Consider the following 12,499-nt stretch of genomic DNA (forward strand, 5'->3'; position numbering starts at 1 on the left):
CAGCTCTGGAATAGATATTGAATAGTTGGGTAAACAGGGGTAATTGAATAACCAGAGCTAATTTTCAATTTTATTGCCTGATGACTTTAGACTATCTGCCTCAGTTGGAAGATGGTTAAAAAAGTGACCTCATACATAAGTAACCCAAAACCAGAAGAAAAATAATGGAAAATACTGTAATGTTACAAGCAGAGTTGAGGTAGGGAATAGAAGAAAGGAAAGTAGAATGGGGAATAAGCAGTTGTATTATAATCAAGGTAGGATAATCTGTCAATTTTTTAATTTGTGATAACCTTTAAATTCTCACCTTACTTAACATCATATTTGCTGCAAATAAGTACCATTTAAAACATGTAGTCTGCACATTATGGAGCACCAGATATGTCTGGTAATGAGTTAGAGAAGTACCTCAACCTAGTGATTATTGAACCTATTCGAACTGCTGAACCAAATTACTGTTTTTGTGCTTTCTACCCACTATTATTATCCTCCACCCAACAGTTAAAAAAAAACTATTCCTATTTCAGGAATAATTATCAGCGTTATCAGATAGTTAAAGTGCAATTTAGGAAGCTGTAATGTTTGGACTTTGGTGAGGTCAACAAAGGTGATGTAGAGTCCTTTGTTTTGTTCTCTGCACTTTTCTTGGAGGGCAAAGACCATGTCAGTAGTTCCTCTGTTTGCGCAAAAGCTGCACTGTGATTCTGGGAGAACATTCTTGGTGACACTAGGTATTATTCTATTTAGGAGAATCCTAGCGAAGATTTTGCCTGCAATGGAGAGCAGCATGATTCCCCTCTAGTTTGAGCAGTCTGATTTCTCGCCTTTGTTTTTGTACAGGGCGATGATGATCAAACTGCGCTGGGTAGGTCACGTCTCCAGAATGGAGGACCATCGCCTTCCCAAGATCGTGTTATATGGTGAGCTCTCCACTGGCCACCGAGACAGAGGTGCACCAAAGAAGAGGTACAAGGACTGCCTAAAGAAAGCTCTTGGTGCCTGCTACATTGACCACCGCCAGTGGGCTGATATCGCCTCAAACCGTGCATCTTGGCGCCTCACAGTTCAGCAGGCAGCAACCTCCTTTGAAGAAGACCGCAGAGCCCACCTCACTGTCAAAAGACAAAGGAGGAAAAACCCAACACCCAACCCCAACCAACCAATTTTCCCTTGCAACCACTGTAACCGTGTCTGCCTGTCCCGGATCGGACTTGTCAGCCACAAACGAGCCTGCAGCTGACGTGGACATTTACCCCTCCATAAATCTTCGTCCGCGAAGCCAAGCCAAAGAGAAGAATGTTTGGTCTTACCTTTTCCCCTTTCTGGCCTGGTGGACCTGCCTCTCCTTTAATACCAGGGTCACCCTAGGACCGGAAAGAAGTTCAAGTTAAAGCGATGATTCTCACAGTCGAACAATCAAAGAATCAATTCTTTTATTTCCATTTAGTTTAAGAATAATTATGCTTACAAGATCTTTTTTGTGTTTATCTGAACAATCTCCTTCAGGCACAAACCACTTAAAAGAAGTAGCTTGAATTACCAAATTAAAATGTATCAAAGCAAAATATCTATTTTTTTTTCCCAATGCAGCAAACATTGTTCTGCAGTACTCATTCCATGATAATAATCTTCCAGGCAAGATGATTATCTGGTAACAGGAGTAGTTTGATGTAAGTTATCAGTTTTGCAGGACACTGAAAGAGCTTCAGATCATTAAACATCTTGCACTGGAGCCTGAAAGGAGGTCAGTTTGAAGAGATTATGTGATTAGGTAAACACTGACATCTCAAAAAGACTGCACAATTATTAAGTCATTGTTTTGTGTTAGGATATTTATTTTCAATTTTTAATTTTTTAATTTAGACATTCAGCATGATAACCGGCCCTTCCAACCTACAGGGCCATGTTTCCCAATAAACTAATTAACCTACAATCCCCATATGTGTTTTTTAATGCTGAGAGGAAGCTGGAGCACCCAGAGGAAACCCACAGAGACATGGGGTGAACATCCAAACTCCTTACAGACAGCATCCGGATAATGTGCACTGCAATAAGATTGTTCTAACTGCTACACTAACCATGCCGCCAATTATAAAATGACATCAAAATCTCCCTTATCTGGAATTCAAGCAACTAGCAAAAAATAAATTGTGGAAAATAAATCGACAAAAAAAAGGAAGGTTTAAAATTGGCATGTCAAGCAGTTAGTTCAACGATTATGCAACACACAGTCTCAAGCTACCGGAAAATTCACTTATTTGGCATCTACCAATCCCCATAGGTCCTGGATACTAAGGATTTTACTGCATGTATCTTTTATACCACCATAATACATCTTGTTTTGTGTAATTATTGTCTGTTTAATTCAATTGAGTATTTGGAATGAAGCTGTTGCTTTAGTCATTTAGCTGTTTTATTTACAAAGCATCTGTTCAGGGGCAGGAATTAAGAATTTTAGTGCATATGTATATTGTACAATATATATGACAATAAACTTATTATTTTATGGCTAAATAGAGAGAGTGTCAAACTCCCAATCTGAAAACATGAATGATGGTAACAGTGTTATGAGCCCATAGAACCCCAAAACCCAGCAGCAATAGATATTCACCAAGACAAATGGTTACTAAAACAAAAGTTGCTTTTAATAGTCTTTAAACATGAAAACAGAATCACACTTTAACTTATCACTATTAACTTACTTAACCCCCTTCTAATTCTAAGCACACGAGTTTGTAATGTGTGTGTAAGTTTAGAAAAATTCTTTTAATTCACAGTCCAATCTCACTTCTCCAAGTTCTCTGGTTGCAGGCAATTCTTATACTGTGCACAGAATTTAACATTTATGAAATTCACCTGGCTTTGGTGCTTGAAAGCTAAATGTTTACTGCTCAGGAAGGTTCTTGTTGGTTTTCAGAGAGGGATTTGTTGTTCCTGGACACAAACCAATCCCTTTTAATCAGCTACGTCAGTGTCTTGCCGAAGAAACTTGCCCCCTTCAGGGTTCTCCAGATGATAACCTCTTTCTTTCAGGTCACTACAGAGTTCCTTTTTATTTCTCTTATTTCAAGTGAAACATTAGGCAGCCAGTCCTCTCCTCTTGTATGGACCACAAGGGCTTTAACCAGGCTGAACTAAGCATTCACAGCCTGTCTTCAAAATGCTGTTTTTCTACAAGTTTGCCCTGTTCCAGTCCTATCTGCAGCTGCTGAACTGAATTCTCTCTCTCTCACTCAGAGAAAAGCCTGTTTGACTCTCTCTACTTGCAAAACCACATGACCCCCTTAGAACAGCAAAGCAGCACTCAGACAGCCTGCGACTCCGAACCTAACGCTCCGAGATTTTTTCATCTGTAGCTTTTCAAAACAATAATCCGTTAGTGAAGTCTCTATATGGCCTCCTGAAAGTTTTTGCAAAGGCCCTCGGAGCCAGCCTGTCAAGCTTGAGCAGAGCTCCAGTATTTTAAATGAGATCTGTTTTGGAGTGTGACCTGTACTTAAAAAAAAAATCTGCCACACTATAATCCCAAAATAATTTCCAGATACAATGCAATCGCAACATATTCTGTCACAACAGAATTAAACAGATGGATGGATTGCTTAGTTACATTGAGATTAAAAGAATCACAATACTAAGAGACTATCAAATTGAATTAGCAGCAGAGAAGATTGAGAAACACAAAGTGGACATACCTTAAGAGAAAATATGCGCAATGACGTGCAGTATATGCATTTGCTTTTAAAGAAATCTGTCAGGTCTAGGTCAGTTTCAAGTCAATAGTTATCTTCAGAAGATTAAGATAGTAATTTGATAATAGTTATACAGTTGAATAGTAGAAGAAATTGGCAGGTGTTCCTCCAATCAGTCATTTCCTAGCACTTGTGTCAATAGGCATGCACATAAACATTGGTTATCAATTCATTGCAGAATGCTGTTGAGGCCTTGCTGCATGCAGACATGACTTGCCATTCTGTCTGACTTATGATATGTAGAATGAGGCCCTCAAATGAAATGAAAGTCAATCACGTGTCCAGACTGCAGTGTCTTTTGTTCACCACTGAGATTTTTAACCTACTGTTCTTTAATCCCCACTGCCTCATTTTCCCATAAACATTGTGCGATGACAGAGAGAGGCTCCTGGTTTGAACACCAGAATATTGCCTGGCTGATTCAGTCTTCATTGGTTGTCGCTACCAATATTCAGTGGTATTATCTGACACCCACATTATCAGGACTTGGTCAAAGCCTTAATAATGTAGTGAGCAATGGACAGAGTGGACATTATTTAACCTCCAGGAATCATTGGATAAAAAATGGTGGAACAGTAGCCAGTCCAAGAAGTGAAAAATGTATTCTTCCTAAATGTGTTATATTTGCCATCTATATATTTCCACTGTGGTTAGAACAAATTTATACATTCAGAGAGAGAGAAAGATCTTTTGTCTTGAGTTTCATGGGGAGAACTTGCTGCAACATATGTACTGTTTACTACTTTCTTAAACATGGGAAAGCCTACTATCTTAGCAAATCTGACTGCCATGCCGTCTGCTGTGCTCTATTCAAGGAGGAGGTGAACTCACCTCTCTTTCAGCGGAAAGTTCCAACAGTCCCATGTCTTGACCTCAGGAAGCGAAAACCAGAGGTGTACAATCTAGTGATCGTTGGAGGATTAGAGGTGGAGAAGGTAACAAATATATCTCAGAAGATCTTTCCTGGGCCCAGCACACTAATGGCACCATGAAGAAAGCACATCAATCCCTCTACTTCCTCAGGTGTTTGCAGAGGAAAGTGTGACTGGCTGCATCACAGTCTGGCATGGTGACACCAATAGTCCCGAGCAGAAAGCCCTGGTAGTGGACGCAGCCCAGGACATCACAGGCAAAACCCTCCCCACTATTGAGAACATCAAAGAATACTGCTATGAGAGAGTATCAGTATTGATCAAGAATCAACACCATCCAGCGCACGCTCTGTTCTCGCAGCTACCATCAGGAAAGAGGTATAGGTGCCACAAGATGGTGGAGGTTCAGGAACCTCCACCATCAGACTCCTCAACAGCAAACTCAGAGACTCATTTAAAGACTCTTACTTTTGGACTTTATTTCTTTTCCTCTGGTTTTCCACATTTCTTTATTTGTTTACAGCTATGCACCAATAAATTTGTTACTTTCTCAACTTTTTAGAAATATTTTATTTAAGAATTTTAGAACCACATTAATAAATACATTTTCAATAAAACTTTGAAAATGATACATTTGGGTTACATATATAACCCCCTCCCTCCAACAACCTTCTCAGGACTTACCCAAAACAATTAGAAAATAAAAGAGAAAAAATTAGAAAGAAATAGACTGGTGAATGTCAAGGAAACTGAATATACATAATGAAATCCTAATATTAATAATGAAGCCAGATATTACCAATAGGCAGGGTCTTCAGAGAATCCATTACATTTTTAAACCCACATATTGCAAATATGGGTGCCATATTTTCCAATTTATATTAAAGCATAAAATGTAATACTTTACTGGCCACCATTTCTTAAATCCAAAAATTAAAGAACTCCCTGTGTTCCTTCCATTTGACCCCCAATTCCATAAAACCATCAATTGCACTTGACACCTCCAACCAAAAATAGAAGAAAAGAAAAATAAATGGGGAAAACAGAGAAAAAGGCTGAAAAAAACCCTAAAAGAAAAAGTGCTGATTAAAAAAAAAAGGGCCAGTACTAACTCCCTCTATTTTGCGGGAAGTGGCCCTCACCACAAGGTGGCACATGGTTGCGGATGGAGAAGATTTAAAAAAAACTCTGCCCCTCCAGGTCAGAATACCCATCACTTTTATTAAACAGTTCACATATAGACAACTTCTTCAAGGTCTTTGTTCACTTGGCCATCATCAATCTCAACCAATTCCTGCTGCATCGACACCTGTCCTGCGACCTGCATCGTCCCAGATCGATATGCTAAAACTTGTGGGGTACCAGATCCATTTTTTTTATCCTGTTTAATATTTGGAAGAGAATGTGCAAATTCCAAAGCTGCTTCTTCATTTGCAAAGAACCGTGCTTGATTTCCCCCTGAAAACACTTTAAGCATGGCTGGATGTTGAAAGGAAAATTTATATTCTTTTTTCCCACAAAACTGTTTACCAGGGTTAAATTCTCTTCTCCTTTTTACCATTGACAAACTTAAATCTGCATAGAAAAATACACTATTATTTGCCACTATTAGTGGGCCTTGGTGTTTTCGGGCATTTTGAACAGTTGCTCTCAATATTGTTTCTTTTTCTTCATAACGTAGACATCCAATCAAAACAGAGTGTGGGGCTTGTCCCAGAAATGGCTTCTTTCTATTGGTCGTATGTGGTCTATCCAATTCAAGTCTGTTCAGAAAGTTCTCAGAACCTCTGGAATCCATTTTTGAAAGAATCGTACAGGACTAGAGCCTTCAAAACCTTCAACCAACCCGAAAATCTTCACCTCATTCCTGAGACTATGGTTTTCCCAAACATCAATCTTTTGCAAAAGTTATTTCCTTTGCAATAACAGAATCTTCCATTTTATTAACTGTATCCTTGAATTGTTTCAATTCATAATGATAGTTGGGATATCATCTTCAATTTTCTGAACTTGAACTTAAACTTTACCAGCCACTTTCTTATATTTTGTCATTTCTTCCTTTTAGTAGTTTTCATTTTTCCTTTGACATATTCAAATTGTTTTTTTTTACATCATTTCTAACAGATACAAATTGTAGGTCAATATGTTTACACATTAATTGATTTGATTAATTAGTATAGAAGTTTGCTCTTCTGTTTCTATACCTTGAGTTCTAGCTTCAGGATACCTAAACTGCATAGCTACAATACCTCGTTTCAGTTGGGCTTCATCCTTTTAATATTCTGCTTCTGCTCCCCTAATTTTTCCTCCTTCTCTGTCTTGATCTTCATCCTTTGTCCATTTGAATCACTTCCAGATGATCCACACTCAACATCCAATTGAATCAGCGGCTGTGTTTGAATATCGACACTGCAGACAACAGCTTTGATCAGTTCAGCTGTTCCCCACAGGGAAACAGCTTGCTCTGCTGTGCGAATGTGTGAAATCTCGCACATACGAAGTGGTTCCTGTGGAAGCTGAAGTTCGATTATCTTCTCCTAAACTCCAGCGCCATCTTCTCTGGCTTCCTGGATCATATGAATCCATGCCGTCATAGTGCGAGTCGATCTCAGGGGCAGAGGAACTTGAGCTCGAGGCTCCATCGTCGAGGTAGGCCCAACTTCTTCTGCTATACTCATCTCTTTAGTAACTGTCCTCTTACTCGTTTGATGTTTTCCTTTCTTTGAAGTCATAGTGTATTGCTTTTATGTTCAGTAATATTTCAAAAGAACTCTTTTTAGTTGTTTAATGAATTCTCCCAGGAGAGGCATATTTCCATATCTCCCACCTATGTCATTACACCAAGCCCCACCCCCCTTCACTTTCACCTTCTTGTGTTTCTTTTTAAAATGGCCTTTGAAACTTGAAAAAAATACCCTTTAGGGAAACCAACTAACTTTTAAATTTAGACATATAGCAAAGTCACAAGCCCTTGCCACCTAATTACACTTGACTGACCTACACCCCCAGTATTTATTTGAACAATGGGAGGAAATAGATTCCCTGTACCAGTAGCTAAAAAGAGCAAAATCAGAAAGAACCACAAGCTGAGGTGAGTTTCAGTTTCAACTGTTTATTTGAAAGCTCGTGCGCTGCTCTTTAAAGGCGAGCTCACACCATTTCACCGCATCAGGTCATAACGTCGCAGCCAAAAGGGCGCACCTGATGGCCGAGGCCACGAGGAATCCCAGAACATGATGGTACCATCTTAACACAGCTACTCTGCTACCACGGCCATCACATATTGAGCCAGTTTGCTTGCATTGTGATGTGTTCCACCACACAACCTCCCCCCCCCCACCCCCAGAACTGGCTTTAGTGTCCTGATACTTTGGGCGGCCACCCCCGTTTCTTTGGCTGTGCGGTAATGACCAGTTGACTGAAGTCCAAGTGGGCCACTTTTAGTCTGTCAATGGTGAACAACTCCTCTTTTTCCGCAATGTCTAGAGTGAAAGTCTTGCCAGAATGGCTAAGGACCTTGTACGCCTTCGTAAGGTCATTGGAGGGGGCTGGGGGTGGGCCGCACCAAACGAACACAAAGTCGGCAGTGGCTAAGTCTTTGGTGATGCACAGCGGCTAGTTGCCGTGGTGGGGGGTGCAAACTTGGTCAATCTGTCCCACAAGTCCTCAAACAGTGCTCTCTTTCCGGTGCCTGAATCTGAAGTCAGGGAGTAGAACTCACCAAGTAGGGACAGGGGTGCTCCGTAGACCAGTTCCACAGAAGATGCCTGTAAATCCTCCTTGAGTGGTGTCCTGAGGCCCAGCAGGACACAGGGGAGCTCATCCACCCAGTTGGGGCCATTTAGCTGAGTCATTAGGGCTGATTTTAAGTGGTGGTGGAAGCATTCCATGAGCCTGTTGGCCTGAGGATGGTAGGTAGTCATGTGATGCAGCTTGATGCCCAGCGCAGATGTGTGTGCACCTCTGTCGCTGGTCATGTGTACTGGCACTCCAAACCTCGCGATCCAATTGGTTATTTGGCGCAGGAGTCAGTTGAGGTGTCCTTGAGGGGAATGGCTTCCGGCCACCATGTTGTGCGGTCAACTACCGTGAGGAGGTAGCGGGTTTCTCTGGAGACCTGCAGCGGGCCCATGATGTCGACATGAACGTGCTCAAAATGTTTTGTTAGGGGGTCAAAGTGTTGAACCAGGGTCCTGACGTGGCGGTGGTCTCCTGGTCGAGGGTGCTGACTACGTGGTAGAACGTTGTCGAGTCAAAGTTGATCTGCCGGAGGTGAAACTGTGCTTCCACTTGCCCAAACCATGTGCATGGGTGAACCATCCAGAAGGGTGGTAGTTTCACGGCAACTGCGTTTACTGCTGCGGCATCCATGACATAGAGGCCAGAATCATCTGGGCTCGTCGGGGTCACCAATTGTAGCGGTAGCTACAAAGAGCAAAATTGGAAAGAACCACAAGCTGTGAGTTTCAGTTTCAACTGTTTATTTGAAAGCTTGCGTTCTGCTCTTTAAGGGCGAGCTCGCACCATGACACCGCATCGGCTGTGACATCATAACACAGCCTAAAGAGCATGCAGAATGGTTGAGGAATCCCCGAACCGACAGCGCCATCTGAACACGGCTGATTTGCTACCACGGCCGTCACATACGGAGCCAATTTGCCTGCGTCGCGATGTGCACTGCCACCCCACCCCAGGAAAACTCAGATAGAGAGAATATTCAAACTCCTTACTAGAGACTGTGTGATTTGAACCCCTATCCCGATTGCTGGCACTGTACCAGAGTTGTGCTAATCTCTATGCGAACCATGCCACCCGAAGGCAATGAATTTGTATGGAATTGACTCAATGTTTATATTAACTGCAGCATGAAAGCAAATATGCCCTAAGGAACAGCTTGTAAACTATGAGCTGAAAAATCTTTAAACCAACAAATTAATATCAAGAGGTTCTGCAGTTCAGCTGGCTATCTGCCCACTTTGCCGTGTTGGTGTGTCTCTGGATGCCAATTGCATATTTTTGTATCTTCTCCATGTGAAAATATGTAGCCTTTAAAATAAAAAAGTACGATGGAAACACCCAGCTCTGGTTGGCCAGATAATTGCCAAAAACAAAATCATAGCTCCATGTACTGTGTCTAAAAATGCAATTTAGATTGAATATTACAATGTATTTGTTTTAAAGTAGGACAGAAGCATTCAGACATAGACTTTTTCTGATGCATATTTGTAATCCTCTATAACTAGTTTATTTTTCATTCAACCAGGGTGATTTAGCATTACATGTTGTGTGGGAGACTTCCTTTCTGTCAGTCTGGCAGCATACCAGTTACTTGTTGCAAATCCATCCATGGCCAAATGTCCTTACAGATTATTTTATTCTTAAGACTCAATTGAAGTCACTTTCACCCACAATTGATGATAAATCTAACAATATCCATTCATCCACTTGTACTGCATGTTCGTGATCAATTTGCTTTAAGTTTAAGGATAAAATGAATGGCCTTTTGTTGTGTGTAATATTAGAAACTGATAAAGAATAAAAGTGAATTAATTTCTAAAGAAACTGATCTGTATTCTCTGTATTCATCATGTACTGAGTTCTAAAATACGTGCAACAATTTTAGACAAGTATGCGCCTAAATTTTAGAACAATGGTTTTCAAACTTTTTCTTTCCACTCATATACCACTTTACATAATCCCTATGCCATTGGTGCTCTGTGATTAGTAAGTGATTGCTTAAGGTGGTATGTGGGTGGAGAGGAAAGGTTGAAAATCACTGCTTTAGATCTAATTGTTACTGACATATTTTGCTTGAGAAAAATTGTCATTGGCCTTCCTTATCTTGGTATAGCAGTGATCAAGTGTACCTCTGGCACAGCATGTTACACCAGTGGGTCTCAACCTTTTTCTTTCCAACCACATACCACCTTATGCAATCCCTATTTCATCGGTACTCTCTGAATAGTAAGGGATTGCTTAAGGTGGAATGTGGGTGGAGAGGGAAGGTTGAGAATCATTGCTCTAGACCCAACTATTACTGTCATTGGCCCATTTCCTTTAGAGTTATGAAACCGTGCACAACGAGTCAATTAGGTACGATTAAAACAGTCTTTTTCTTTCCAACCACATCCCTCCTTAAACAATCCCTTACTAATCATGGCACTTAAAGTGCCATGTGAGTGGATATGTGAGTGGAAAGAAAAAGTATGAAAACCACCGTTTTAGAAGAATGTATGCTCAATAAAATAGACGACAAGTATTGTATTGTACAATGACTTTTCTGTTCCACTTCACTTCATGAGGGAGCTACTGGCAGCAGCATATATAACTTAGTACAGGCTGGGAATGGGAAAGAAGGTGAACAATTATGTACTAGCTCTGCATGCATTTATGGCCTGCAGGCTAGAATCACCCCCGTGAAACACTTTTGAATGATAGTTATTGTTTTTCTTGAACAGAAGAAGCCCAATGGATCATCTATCGGGTCCACTCCCCTTCTGCTCTGTAGCGCTGCAGCCTATTTTCTTTCACATATCATCAACTCCCTTTTGGTTCTTTTGTCGTGCACCATAGCACAATTTTTACAGCAGCCATTTAATCAGTTAAGGGATGTAGGAGGTAACAGAGAACTTGGTGGAAACTCCCCAAATCAGCATCAAATCCTGGTGCCTTTGAGCTCCAGGCCTGCATTATCCTGGAACGAGATGATGTCAGCACCAACTGTGCCCCTCTCTATTGTAGGATAAAAGCCAAGATGTCTGCAAATGTGTTCCACAGACAACAAACCAAATGATCAAATTACCAGTCTCTTTTAGCTGTAGCAGAAATATAATTCATATCATTTTCTTTGTTTGCATGTATTATAATCGCAAGAACAGATCATGAATTAGACATCTAATATCGTTGGAATTTTAAATCCAAGTGACGGTGTATCATTCCCTCTGAGCTGCATTGGAGCATCAGTTTTTGAAATTAGAATTGTCTTTACCCTCCAAGTCAAATGAACAGTTAGATTTAGCCAGCCAAATCCTATAGAATAAGACTAGATTGAAAAGTGGTTATTAAAGATTTATTTATACATTTTATGAAGCCAGCATCTCAAATGGATTGTAACTAAACTGAGCATCAGATCTCAGCTCAGAATCATTCCAACGTTAAAAACAGCTTGCAGTAATGCCAGACAGATTGACTCAGTGATGCCAGAATAGATCCCAAGTAAATCGCAAAATTCTGTAGACACTGTGTTTGAAATAAAAACACAAAATGCTGGAGAGACTCAACAGGTCAAACAGTGTCCTTTACGTAGCAAAGGCAGAGATACATAACCAAAGTTTGAGGCTTGAGCCCTTCATCAAGCGACCGAACAAAATGGTATGAGGGGGGAAGGGGGAGGTGGCAAGGCAGGACATGATCGGTGGAGAAAGGAGGGAGGGAAACATCTGCAATGAGGGGAAGGGGGGCTGGTAGGACCATGTGGGTGAAAGAACTGGAAGGACAGGAAAGGGGGAAGAGGAAGAAAAGACAAGTAGGTTTAATGGAAGGCAGTAAAGTCAATGTTCATACCATGTGGCTGGAGGGTGCCCAGATGGAAAATAAGGTATTGTTCCTTCAATCTGCAGGTGGTCATGGTGGGACAGTACATCAGGCCATGGATATGAATGCATGAGTGTGACCCCAAATTGAAATGGTTAGCCACTAAGAGGTCATTGTGGTTGTGAATAGAGCGAAGAAGGTGAGCAAAGCAATCTTTCAGTCTGCGACCAGACTCTCCGATGTAAAGAATGCAACAAAGGGTGCACCGGCTGCAGTAGATAAGTCCTCTGGATGCACAAGTGAAGCGTTGCTTCAGGTGAAAGGCCTGTTTGGGGTCCTGGACTG

At 41.0% G+C, this 12,499-nt stretch overlaps 1 long non-coding RNA gene across 1 annotated transcript in view; it reads right to left on the reverse strand.

Moving 5' to 3' along the window:
* Positions 1–1,309: 1,309 nt before the first annotated feature.
* LOC138752810 (uncharacterized) overlaps positions 1,310–12,499 on the reverse strand; it is a 29,331-nt gene continuing 18,141 nt past the window's right edge. Inside the window, exon 3 of the long non-coding RNA XR_011350961.1 lies at positions 1,310–1,364. This is a non-coding gene — a long non-coding RNA (uncharacterized lncRNA). The remainder of the gene's footprint in view (positions 1,365–12,499) is intronic.

This window comes from Narcine bancroftii, chromosome 2 (assembly GCF_036971445.1).
Source record: "Narcine bancroftii isolate sNarBan1 chromosome 2, sNarBan1.hap1, whole genome shotgun sequence".
NCBI classification, from domain to species: Eukaryota; Metazoa; Chordata; class Chondrichthyes; order Torpediniformes; family Narcinidae; genus Narcine; species Narcine bancroftii.